The sequence below is a fragment of the Impatiens glandulifera genome, chromosome 1 (assembly GCF_907164915.1).
Source record: "Impatiens glandulifera chromosome 1, dImpGla2.1, whole genome shotgun sequence".
In the NCBI taxonomy this organism is placed as follows: domain Eukaryota; kingdom Viridiplantae; phylum Streptophyta; class Magnoliopsida; order Ericales; family Balsaminaceae; genus Impatiens; species Impatiens glandulifera.
In genome coordinates, this window is record NC_061862.1 from 144,818,598 (window position 1) to 144,831,476 (window position 12,879).

Consider the following 12,879-nt stretch of genomic DNA (forward strand, 5'->3'; position numbering starts at 1 on the left):
ATGATATTGCAATGAATTAATTATATGTTAAATAATTGGACTAGTTAGGTTTTGCTAATGGAAGTCCCAGACAAAACATGGATGACTATACTTCGTACTGATCCTAAATATAGTGAGGGGGTTGACAAATTCATAGAATTTGCTGAAAAGTCTACGGGTAGATCATCGATTGCATGTCCTTGTGTAAGGTGTGCAAATCGAGTATATGAGAATAAGAGCGTGGTTAGATCCCATCTGATTGTATACGGAATAAGACAAAATTATGGTTTTTGGTATTTTCACGGTGAAAAGAGATCAATTGAACGTCAAATTGTAAATGATGTTACCGAGAATGTGGAGGAAGATGAATCAGATGATGAAATTGAAGACGAACCGATCAATGAACCACCAACTAACGCGACTATCATGGAAGACGGACCTGTTGAAGTTTGTGAGGATCATCTGATGGAAGATATTATTGCTGAGAATCATCTAATGGAAGATATTATTGCTGATTTGTACCCTAATGTCAACATTGATAATGAACGGCCTAGTGAAAATGAGGCTCCCGTTGATGATGCTAATACATTTTACAAATTGTTGGACGATTCGAAACTACCTGTGTATGAAGGTTCTCGCATTTCCAAAGCCTCAACTCTTCTTAAACTTCTTCACATCAAGAATGTAGGTCAGTGGACAAACACGTCATTTGATTTATTGTTGAGTTTATTGAAGGAAGAAATATTGCCAAGTCATAATCAACTACCTAATTCGTATTATGAGTGCAAGAAATTCATTAAAGACATGGGCCTATCGTACGAAACAATTGACGCGTGTAAGAATGATTGTATGCTTTTTCGTAAAGAGGATAAGGATTTGCAGCAATGTAAAGTTTGTGGGCTTTCTAGGTGGAATGTCAATAAATCTAATGGTGCAATTCGAACGAAGGTGAATGGTAAGTATATAGCCAACAAGTCGCTGCGCTATTTTCCATTAAAACCGAGGTTGCAAAGATTATACATGTGTTCCAAAACTGTTCCACACATGACTTGGCATAAAGATAACAATCCCGAAGATGATGTGTTGAGGCATCCTGCTAATTCAATGACATGGAAGACCTTTGATAACTTGTACCCAAATTTCTCAACAGAACCTCGAAATGTGCGACTTGGTTTGGCTAGTGATGGTTTTCAACCTTTTGCTAGCGGAAAAACATCGTACAACATTTGGCCAGTTATTCTAATCCCTTACAACGTCTCTCCTACCACATGTATGGATAAAAATAATTTTTTTCTTTCAATGCTCATTCCAGGACCAAAAAGTCCCGGTGATTGTATTGACGTATTTCTAGAGCCACTTATTGAAGAGTTGACGGAATTGTGGAATATCGGTGTGAAGACATACGATGCAAGCAGAAAACAATATTTTAATTTACGGGTAGCTCTTATGTGGACTATTAATGATTTTCCGGCTTATGCAAATTTGTCTGGATGGAGTACAAAGGGTAAATTGGCATGTCCGTCTTGTAATCAGAACACCGCGTCTTTGAGGTTAACAAATTGCCAGAAGGAGTGTTACATGAATCATCGACGATTCCTCCCGTCTAATCATCGATGGCGCAAAGAGACCGATACGTTTGACGGGCATACGGAGCATAGAGATCCTCCTGTACTATTATCGGGTTCCGAAATTCAATTGCAAGCGCGAGATCTAAAGGAAATTTGTTTGACAAAGTACTTGCCTAAGAAAACGAAAGTTATACATGAATCCCGAGGTGATAATTGGAACAAATTCAGTATATTCTTTCAATTGCCTTACTGGAAATCTTTGATGTTGAGACATAATTTGGATGTAATGCATATTGAGAAGAATATATGTGATAGTTTGTTGGGAACTTTAATGAATTTCAAAGAAAAGACCAAGGATGGAATTAAAGCAAGGAAAGATTTGGTCATAATGAACATAAAACATTCATTACATCCGGTTGAAGTTGATGGTGTTCTTCGGTGTCCGCCGGCCCCCTATGCATTGTCCTCAGAACATAGGAAACGTTTATGTCAGTTTTTGAAAGATATTAAAATGCCCGACGGTTTTTGTTCAAATATTGGGGCGTGTGTAAACATGGAGGAGAAAAAAATATCAGGATTAAAGAGTCACGATTGTCACATTCTATTACAATATCTCCTTCCACTAGCTACACGTGGCCTACTTCCCGATGATGTGTACGATGCCGTGGTGAATTTAGCAAGGTTCTTTCGGTTGCTTTGCCAAAAAAGTTTACAACGCGGGCAATTGGAAACATTACATGACGACATTGTCTTGACACTTTGCAAATTGGAGAAGATCTTTCCACCTTCTTTCTTCGATATTATGGTGCATTTGCCAGTTCATTTAGCTTTTGAAGCTTGTCTTGGAGGGCCCGTTCAGTATCGATGGATGTATCTAGTTGAACAATATATGAGCACACTCAAGAAATACCTTAGGAACAGGAACTTTCCAAAAGGTTCAATCAGCGAGAGTTACCTTTTGAATGAGAGTATGAGCATGTGTGCCCGATATTTGGACGATCAAGAGTCAAATGATGAATCCATAAATACAAGTACAACATTCTCCATTTTCATCACTACGGAAGACTTATCTAATGGCACATCCTACACATATGAACCGGGTGATCGTGAGCGTGCTCATTGGTACATTTTAAAAAATTGTCGCGAAGCTGAAGAATATTATAAGTAAGTCCATTAATGTCATTATGCACAACAAGTCTTTTACTCTACAGATATGGCATCAAGGCTTGAATGGAAAATTGTGACACCAATAAATCCCCGTTATTCTAATTAAGGTTGAATTATTTTCTATGAAGAGTTACTTGTAAATTTGTCTTATAAACATTACATTCAATATTTGTAGCTATCATGGCACCTAAAAGAATGCAAGGTAAGAGTTTAAGCAGCGCGCTACACGACCTTGTACGAAGGACCGAGGAGCATTCAGAAGATCCCGTGCAATTGTGTAACTCTGTCGGGGAAATTGACTTGGACCTTGATGATGTTATGAATGTTGATAGTGTACCCAACACTATCCCCGGTGATGATGATGATGATGAGACACAGCCCCCGTCTGAGGAGCAAGATGGAGGTACTTGTGTTTTTGCTTAAGTTAGTTGTTGTGATCCTATATAATTTTTTGTTTAATTTTAGGATCTATTTCGAGAAGGAGACGGGGCAAGAACAAGAATAAAGCTGTTGGTAGATTGCAAGCGGGGCAAAAGATGACTCTTCAATTTAACCCTGTTGATGGTAAACCAATGTGCGAGAATAGGACAGCTTGGTCGAGGCATATTGGGAGTGTCATTCGAGACTCCAATGCACTACCTCATAGGACTTTGCGTTGGTCGGACCTGAGCTCCACACAGCTAGATCACATATGGATGGCTATCACGGTTTATAACTTTTTATATTATTAAGTCCATTATGTATTCAACACAATCTATAATCGTATTTTAATGTTAACTATTTAGGATCCTTTCGTGGCTGTGGGGGATGACATCAACAACTATCGAAGACAGTTTATTTCAATCCAACAAATTATGGGATAGATGGAGATGTCATTGGAACACCATGTACATTAAATCCCGTGAAGGTGACGAGCAAGCGATTAGGGCAAATCCCCCTCCCGAGATCGAAATTAGTGATTGGAATTATCTACTTGATCGTCGCTTTCTCACGCCAGAATTCAAGTTAATTAATGTGTTTATAAATAGCTCTTACATTAATCATTCATTAAACACAAATGTTTTCTTATTTGCAGAAAACAAGTGCTGTGAAAGCGCAAAATAGGTCGCATGTTGTGTACAAGAATCATGCGGGCAGCATCTCATTTTCGCAAGTGGAGAAGCAAATGGTTCGTTTTATCATTGAATAACAAAGTTTATAATGTTATTACGTTTTTATTAATAATTAAATTTGTACAGGAGAAGACTACCGGTACGTCGCCTAATTTTGCAGAATTATTTCTGCACACTCATACAAAGAAACCGACTCTGCAAGATCCAAATCCGGAGGTTCCCCCTATTATTCAAGAAAAAGTGGTAAGTCGTGTTTATTAGTTATATTTCTTTTATTTATTTTATGTATGTATATAATCGAATGTAATTTGTGTTTGTAGACTGCCTTGCGAACTGCTATAGAAGAAGACCCGAATATAAATGAATTGCAGTTGGCTGAGTGCGCATTCGGGTCTTAGGGACATGGGCGAGTTGTGGGTTTGGGCTCCGGTGTCACACCTAGATCTTTTAGACCCGATGCTCGTGGTGGTACTAGCACACAACGCGGTGACACGCAAAATGCACTTTTACTTGAGGAGATACAGAGGATGCGAGAGGAGCGTGAAGCTGAGAAGCTTCAGTCACGGAGAGAGCGCGAAGAAGCCTTACTCGAGCGTCAAATGGAGCGTGAGGAAGCACAAAGGCAGCGTGAAATGGAGCGCGAAGAGTTATTGATGCAGCGTGAAGATGAACGTGAAGAAGCTCGAAGGGAGCGTGAGAGAATGCGGGATGAGATGCTTGAGATGAGATCGACAATGAACTTCTTATTATCCAGGATTCCCCGTGATCAACTTCCACCTGCCCCTCCCACTCGAGATGATGCACCTCCTACTTAGAGATGATCCCCTTCCTCGTGATCGTCGCTTTCCCACTTCAATTCTGGTCAGTTGAAATGTAATTTGAAATACGTTAATTAATGGTTTGTTAATTTGTGATATGATTGTAGTTTTTGGATGGATTATAGTTTTTGGATGGATTGGAGTTTGTGGATGATTATTGTTTTGAATTAATGATTGTATTTTTGGGGTTTTGGTTATTGATGATTGTAGTTTTTGGTTTTGGTTATTGGTTATATTAATGATTGAGGTTTAAAATAGGTAAAAATTTGTAAAAAAAAAAAACTATTAGGGTTTAGTAACGGTTAAATAATTACAAAAACCGTTAATAAAAATCTAACTGTAACGGTTTAAGAAATAAAAAACCGTCTCAGAAACAAAACGAGCATCTGTAACGGTTTTCGATAACCGTTACAGATAAAATCAGTCTTTTAGTAACGGTTTTTAGCCGACTAAAACCGTTACTGTTGTTCCGTTACTATCTGTAACGGTTTTATAAAACCGTTACAGATGCTCATGTTGTTTCTGTGACGGTTTTTTACACGGCTAGAACCGTTACTGTTATTCAATGACTATCAGTAACGGTTTTCGAACGCCGTTACTGATACCTGTGAAGTTTCTGTAACGTAATTTTTTGTAACGATTGGTAACGGTTTTATGTGCCGTTACAAATAAGTTTCAGTAACGGCGTTCGATGCTTTCAGTAACGGTTTTAGCCCTTACTAATACCCTTTTTTCTACTAGTGAATTTGATAAGTTTAAGTTTGATTTTGGTTGATATTATTGATTTAGATTTATTTTTGATTTAGGTTGATAAATATTATTGATAAATTTAGGTTTTATTTGATATATTTCCAAATAATGTTTGCTGATAGACTGTCGTTGTTGTTTATTTTCAGTTTTACCGCTTAGAATCAAATAAGTATTCGAGATTTACTGTTGGAAATTAAATTAACTTAAGCGGCCAACTAAATTAAATAATCAAAAATGGAGAAATTGTTAGATAAATTAGATAATTAATTAGTTAGAATCGGGATCGCCGAAGGAGACTGGAGTTTCGCTAGGGTGAATGCTTACACACACAACGGTTGATAATAACCCTGTTACATGTTAATATCGGTCTTTATACTTCGCAAGTTGTCACAACAAACTCTTGAATCGAGTTCACGTGCGGAAAAGTTTGTTTCAACTTGAAGCAACACAAACACGATTTAGACAGCAATAAGAAGACAAAAAGTAATAAGAGAACAAGACACCGGATTTATGGATGTTCGGAGATAAAAATCCTACGTCACCCCTTCTTATCAAACTTTGAGAAGGATATTCACTCAGAATATTCAAATAGTTTACAGTACTTACGTCGAACACTCGAGGCTTATTTACTGTTCGTTTTTTACTTCTTACTAAGTTCACTATGTTGAACAGAAACAGATTCTGTCAACTTACAACACTCACCACTCACATAGAATAGATGAACTTGTAATACATGTGAAATTCTAACACACACCGGTTTGAAGGTTTAAGCAATATGTGAATGTGAGCAGGTTTGAAAGCTTGAACAATTGTTATCGCAAAGATGATTCGAAGGTACTAGCTAACTTGTCAGTTGGAAGGTATTCAATCGGTTTTCAAGGTGCTTGATCCAGTTGAGCTGAGTTCTCTTAAATAGAAATATGACAACGGTCATATTCTTCTTCTTCAACGGATATATTTCTTTGATAGTACTTCGTTTCTTGAATTTGATTGGTTGAGGATCGTTGAGGTACAACTTTGGGATATCCTCTGATCTTGTTTGATAATATGTCAACATGGCATTAATTGATTTAATGATTTCCGAGGAGCAGATCATCATTTAGATTTGTCTTCTAATGATTTAGCTATCTAGAATAATATGATAAATATATGCTCCAAGTATACTGTATTGGACTTATACCAAAATAGTTATCTGATCTTCTTTAGCAGGCTTCTACTTCCTAAAAGGTTTCTTCAGACTTGTATTAAAATGGCAATAATACAGTCTGATCATGTGAAGGCTCCTTCTGTAATTATCGAAATTGTTCTACTTAGCACCGAAAAGGAAACTTTCGGCTGCTCTTAGTATAAGTTTGTCTTAGCATGAAACCGGTTTCACTTCTTGTATCTGACCGGTCAAACTACCGATCATATTACCGAATTCGCCCTTTGTAAATAATCGGTCATGTTATCGTTGCATGGATACTATCGGTTCCTCTTCCTGGGATAGAAGCCGGTCAAATTACTGATTCCGTGTAATGTATAAGAACCGAGGATTTTATAGAGAAAACTACAGGACAAACGACCAGTTGCGCTATCTTTATAAAACCAAAGATATTACTGGTCATATTGTTGGTTGGTTTACCGATTCTTCTTCTTAACATATAACTGATAAGTTTACCGACTAACCTGCTGAGCGGTAAACCCATTTCCATTACCGAACCGATTTGCTACCAGTTCCAGTTCTTTGACATATTACCGATAATTTTATCGAACCACTTGCTAAGCGGTAAAGCCAATTTCTTCTACTAAACCGAACAGATAATCAGTTCCGTATCTTGTATAAATAACCGAATATAAAACTGATCAGATAATACCGATTTGCGTTGTCTTTATAACACTGGTCAATCAGGCTGAGCGGTAAAATCGATTTTTATTGCCAAACCGAATATATGACTGGTTTCTCCTCTTTGTTAGATAACCAAACATAATTCTGATTTGTAAAACCGAAGGAGTAAACTACCGGTTGCGGTTTTACCGATTTCTGCATTTCCAGTTTTGATAGAAACCGAACTTCTTGGCTTTCCAGTTTCTTTTTATCCTGCATAAATGATGAATTTGGTTAAGTTTTTTAGATAATTAATTACTTACTAATTAATTATCTAATTTATCTAACAATTTCTCCCTTTTTGATTATTTAATTTAAATATTCAAACTCTTTAATCGTTGGCTGCTTAAGTTAATTTAATTTCTAACAATTTCTCTCTTTTTGATTATTTAATTTAAATATTCAAAACTCTGTAATCGTTGGCCGCTTAAGTTAATTTCATTTCTAACATTTACTTTTTGTCGGCATTTTCCATTTGGTAAGCTCAAAATTTTTCTATGTTTTTTATTATTAGGGTTGTATGTTTAGAGAAATGACTTACTTGAATTATTAGGGTTGCATTTTAGAGAAATGACTTACTTGAATTATTAGGTTTCATGTTTATAGAAATGGCTTACTTGGATTATTAGAGTTGCATGTTTAGGTAAATGACTAATTTGGATTAGTATGTTAATTAATTGATTATAAGTAGATGTTAATTTCGTTATTGATTGTTTTGGGGAAAACAATTTAGCGTCATTTCATTACAAATTCCCCAAAATATGAAAAAAAATCACAAGTTTAAGAGATCATTCTACACAGACCTAGAAATATTTTGAATTCGTATCATTCTGAATAAAAGTAAAAACGTAAATGAACTATCTAATTACAATGTTTTTATTTCTAATGATTTTAATAAATGGTAAATTCTAATTCCTCATGATATTCCAATTCTGCTCCGTACTTTTCTCCACGTTCCCACAAGTGCGCCACAATCCGAGACTATGTCTCTCCATAATTCTTCAACACTTTTGCGGGTTCTGCCATAGACTCTCGCATTACGTTCCTGCCAAATATTGTAAACTACTACTCCAAATCCGTACTTGAATACGTTTGTTGCGATCTGTTTCCTTTGGCTTTGAGTAGTGCTGCTTTTTTTTTCTTTCCAATCCTTCAGGAAACTGATCAGCTCCAGTCTTTTAGAAAATATGTCCCAAATGCTGAGTCTTTCCCAGAAGGCAAGTCATAGGATGAACTGGTGTTGAGGATTGATCTTGGTTGACCATACGAGAGGAGCCCATTCTACTTTTTATGCTTTTTCTCGGATTAACTCCCATATTCTCTTTGAGACCAGCTTCCCATTGTCTTCTGCATTCCATTCATGAATGTCGGGTCTGTCTCGGAGTTATATGTTATTGATGTGATCTAGTATCCTCTATCCTTCTGGATTTATTCTTAAAAGTGAATCCCAGTCTCCGTCTTTTACGTCTCTGATTTTTGCCATTGCGCAGTCCCTTCTGATACATGTATTTTTTTAAATCCTCTTTGTGAATGATTGGATGTTTTTTGAACTAGGGATCGTGTCAGAACAGAGTGTCTTTCCCGTCCCCTAGCCGAATGCCGTAAAGGTCTACAATATCACTTCTTAGTTTAAGAATTTTGTTTAGTGACCAGCTCATACCTTCATTGATTTTACACGTCTAGATATTGGCTTCCTATTTCATAAATTGCGTGTGTACCCATTTGATCCATAATAATTTTTGGTTGTGTTCCAATGCCCACTTATGCTTGAATGGTAGAGCCTTGTTCCACTCGACGGAGTTCTTTAGGCCAATGCCTCCCTCCTCGTTCGGCTTACAGAGAGCAGTCCATTTGATTTTCTTTCCTCCTCTCCCGCTACTGCCCCAGATGAAGTTCCTAATTAGTGTGTCTGGCTCCTTCATTACCTTCTTCGGAATGACCATCTAATGCGCCCAGTATCCAATTATGCTCATGACTATAATTTTGATAAGCTCGATACTCCCTACATAAGAAAGTTTCTTCGCCTCCCAGTCAGATATCGTGATTTTTTACCTTTTCAATTAGTGGCTTGTAGTGTGAGATCTCGATCTGTTTCGCGGTTAACGGAATCCCCAAGTACCTTATAGGAAAGTTACCTTCTGCAATGCCCATGATGTTAAATATGTCCTGCTTTGTTTCGTCCTTCACTCTTCCATAAAATTCCACACTTTTGCTTTCATTAATTGTAAGACCTATAACCTCAGAAGAAAAAAAAAACGTTAGTGCATCCCTAATAGTTTTAATGGAATCGACGTCTGCGTGCGCTAGAATGAACAAATTGTCAGCAAAGCATAAATGGGTTACCTCCTCTACCTCACAGAAAATGGTGAAAGATGTATGGACGATTCTTTCGGAATATCACAAAGATGCTCTCAAAGATCGCTATGATAACTACGGAAAGGTAAGAAGAGAGGGGGTCCCCTTACCTTACCCCGTTTTCACCCTTGAAGTAGCCTCTGTGAACTCCATTGACGCTAACAACAAAATAGGATGAAGAAACGCATTGTATAATCCAATCAATAAAAATCATAGAAAAAGTATATACAACCAGAAAATCTCGAATGGATTTTCAATTAAAAAAGTCGAAAGCTTTCTTGATATATATTTTTAAAGCCACTCTCGGGGATATTTTCTTTTTCTCGTAGCCTTTTAAAAGATTCTACATGAAAAGAATATTATGAGAGATTGTCCTACCAGGGATAAATGCAGATTTATTAAGATTTATTATTTTTTCTATGATATTTTTAAAGCGTTTAGAAATGATTTTGTAAAACACATTGCAACAGGAAATTGGTCTGAAATCTTGTACTTTTTCGGGCACAACAGTTTTGGGGATCAAGGTCAGAGCCGTTGTATTTCAGTGTTTTAACATCTTCCTATTCTTGAAAAACTCTAGAACTCCATCAGTAATATCTTTACCCACAACTGACCAATTGTCTTTGAAGAACTTCGCATTGAAACCATTCGGGCCCGGGCTTTTATTCCCATCAATACTGAACATAGCTTATTTAACCTCAACCCTCGTGACAACCCTTATTAACTCGCGACTATCTTCAACAAGAATTTTTCTATCAATAATCTAATACAAAGTATTCAAGTGACTTTGATGCTGTTTTCTTGTACTCATTAGTTGCTTGCTTATAGAACTGCTTATAGAACTAAATAGCCAGCTCTTGTACACCGTTCTGATCCTGAACATATTCTCCATCATCATTTTTCAGCCTGTACACGTTATTTCTCATGTTTATAGCCTTGCATTTTCTGTAGAAGAAAGTTGTATTTTTATCACCCAACAAAAGTCAGCTTTGTCTTGACTTCTACCTAACAAAGTTTTTTTCAAGTAAACTCAACTTCTTGAAGTTTTCGATTGCAACCCTCTCCGCCTCATTGAGTTGTTCATCATTACCATCCCTTAATAACCTTTTCTGAACCTCTTCCAATTCTTATCTTGCAACCAGAACTCTACTGGAGATATTACTGAACTTTTTCTTTTTAAAGTTTTAGAGTTGATTCTTCAGGATCTTTAGCTTTTCAGAAACCCTATACATATTGGAACCACTGACATCTATAGATCATACACTTTGAAGAATATCCTTGAATTTGTCATTTTCCATCCAGAAGTTGGAGAATTTGAAGGGCTTCTTGAACAGAATAATTTAATTGGGCAATGATCAGAAATTCTAGGATTCAGAATATAAAGTTGACTTCTCAGAAATTGGTTGATCCAATTCTCAATGACCAGACATCGTTATTAATTGTTAATTCATAGTTAAAATGGAAGTCCCCGATAAAAGTTGGATGACTTTACGCCGATATCCAAATTATATTTAAGGGGTTGAAATGTTCATAGATTTCGCGATTAGGTCTACTAACATAAATGTAATTTCTTGTCCTTGTGTAAAATGTGAAAATCGAACCTATGAGAATAGAACAGCGGTGAGAGATCATCTAATTGCGTGAAATTCGTCAAAATTCCAACTTTTCATGCTGTCATGGAGATACGAGATATTCGAATGTAAGGGACGGTGATGATAAGGATGATGAATTAGATGACGTTAGAGATGAAAATTAGGGTGGAGTAGGAGATAATACCATTAATGATGAAATGAACGAAGAAATTGATCAAAATGATCAATTTATGGAAGTCATCATAAATTATTTGTATCCAACAGCTGAAACGTCAAATAATGAACGCAATATTTACGATGCTAAGGCATTCTACAGGTTGTTGGATGATTCAAAATTTTCATTGTACAAAGAATTCCGAATTTCAAAAGCATCCACTATACTTAAATTTCTCCACATAAAAAATGTTGGCCAATGGACCAACACGTCATTCAATTTGTTATTAAAATTACTTAAAGAGGAAATATTGCCAACTCATTCTGATTTGCCAAGTTCATATTATGAGGGCAATAAATTATTAAAGACATCGATTTAATGTATGATAAAATTGATGCTTGTAAGAATGATTGTATACTATATTCCGTAAAGTAAATAAAAATTTGGAAGAGTGTAAAATTTTTGTGGTGATTAGAAGGAAGATTAACCAATTAAGTGGTAAGCTTAAAAAAAAAAATTGATATTGGTTGACTCTGACATATGATAATGCAACATATGTAAGCATTTGCATATGATACCTCTCAGATAAAAAATAATAATAATAAATAAGTTTTCTAAATATTTGAACCATTCACATATAGTTATTAAACTTATATAGAAGATTACTAACCAACAATCAAAATTTTATTTTTTATTTTAAAATATTGTAAATGATTCTCGATAATTATTTGGTGACACATCAATATAAATTAGGTTATTTTATTTTTATTTATAAAAAATTGCATTTTTTAGAGATGTAAATTATAAAATGGTATAACAGTTCATCAATTTTTTTATCTTTTATTTTAAAATATTATAAATGGCTCTCGACAATCGTTTCAACCGCGACAATTTTCGTGATATTAACTTTTTATTGTTATATTATTGATGTATTTTAATTTTGTTCAATGTATGGTTATAATAATTTATAAAATTAATTTTTTAACTTAATTTTTATATATGTAGCAAGTGTTGCATAGTTTACCTAGTAAATATTAAAATATTATATTTAACGTGTATAATTTATAAAATAATTAGATATAGGGTAAACTTAGAAATTTAATTTGCATTATGTTTTATTTTTGTGTTAATAAAAATCAAAAAAATTATATTTACATAAGTAAGTTTATATTTAGTCATATTTTAATGTTTTCTAATTAAGCATTTTTACACATATTCATATAAAATAAATAGACATACATTTATTTTATTTATATATATATGTACTTTTACATTTGTATGCACTTTCAAATTCGCACTCATAAATACTATCAACATTGTCATTTTAGTATTTATAATACACACATTCAAATTCGTATTAGTTCGAATTCGAACAATGGTTTCAAGTATGATATGTGATTATTTTAATCATTAGACTACTTGTGATTGTTGAATACATGATAAAAAAAATACTTCTAATTAAATAAATTGCACATTTATCCATAAACACTGCATCCGAAGTTCTTCACTAATTCTGT